We start from the raw sequence: 1,481 nt of genomic DNA on the forward strand, positions 1-1,481 counted from the left end.
CCAGAGATTTCCTGTTTCATTCCTCTGCGCTGGCTACTTCTGTTTACCTCTTGTAAGGTTTATAAATCCTTGCGATTAAATTATCTTCCAAAAATGTCTTCATATTTGAGTCCTAATTCAAGAACTCAAACATGTGCCCGGTGCTCAAATATCCCAGGTACTTCCTATTGACCATCTGGCAGGCATGTGATATCATTAGCTATATTTAAACTCATAAATACCAGCCAGGAAGATTGAGGAGGTGCCAGGATGGTACAAATTATTCATGGAAAATGGTGTCCCCATTGTCCAGAAAGGGCACAAACCTAAAAAGCATCTCATTCAAAGTCAATTAGTATATGTGACAGTGTCCGCCCTCTCCGTTACAGAGAGAAGCCTCGAGTGTGGGAATCCCAGATAACAGAGCTTTGGCACGTGAGAAAGCCTGAAGCTTCTAAATGCTCTGATTTTGAGAAAGTTGCGGGAGGGATACTGGGATACTTTTAGATCAAGTCTTCCACTCTTCTTGGTCTCTCTATGCATCCTGCTGGCAATCTGTATACTCTGCTAACTTCGACATCTGTAGGAAGCATTTCCCTGTTGCTTCCTAAACTTAAAAGCACAGGGCTGTGGTCAGCACCTGAATTCATCTTGTTCCAAACCTTAGTAATTTAGCAGTGGGGCGAAGTGCAGTGAAACTTCATAAACTTGGGTTATTAGGCTACGGGCAACAGAAGCTAACGAGGTAGCCACAGGATAGGGGAATTTTCTACACATGCATACATAGATACACAGACACACACATATGGCCCTTAGACACACACATAGAGTGCTCAGACACACATGCATAAACACATAGAGATACAAGCTGCTAAGACACAGACATAAACATTAATGAATACACACACACACACACACACACAGACATACATGCATACACACTCGCCACTACCACATAAATCACATAAAAAAGTAGAGAACAAAAGCACCTCCTCTGTTCTTATAACAGCAATGGAGGGACTCCACAAGCAGAGGACCCACTAATTTGGTTCAGCTTCTGGAAATTTGATATTAGGACATCAAATTTATTGACCTCCTAGCATTTGGGAAAATGGATGCCACAGTTCCCTTCTGATTTTGTTGCTGTTGTTGGTTGATTTTTCTTTTTTTTTTAAGAAGTCTCACTATGTAGCCCAAGATAGTCATGAACTCACAACTCTCCTACCTCAATGTCCTTTACATTGGGATTACAAGGGTGTGCCCCCAAATCTGGTTACTTCCAGCAAATCTCGATGATCCATTACACTTATAACTCAAAGACCAACCCTGACTCTTTACTGCCGTCAGAATCCTATCTCGGAAGATACTAGTGTATCCCAAATCTGTGTGGCAGTCTACTAGAGGGTCTCAGTTCTGATCTGCAACTCTGAAGTCAAGTGTGAGTGGGTGTAGAAGTTAGCTCGATTCGGGCTAGCTAAAAGATACAGCAATTATATTTTTAT

Source organism: Microtus pennsylvanicus, chromosome 17 (assembly GCF_037038515.1).
Source record: "Microtus pennsylvanicus isolate mMicPen1 chromosome 17, mMicPen1.hap1, whole genome shotgun sequence".
Taxonomy (NCBI): Eukaryota; Metazoa; Chordata; class Mammalia; order Rodentia; family Cricetidae; genus Microtus; species Microtus pennsylvanicus.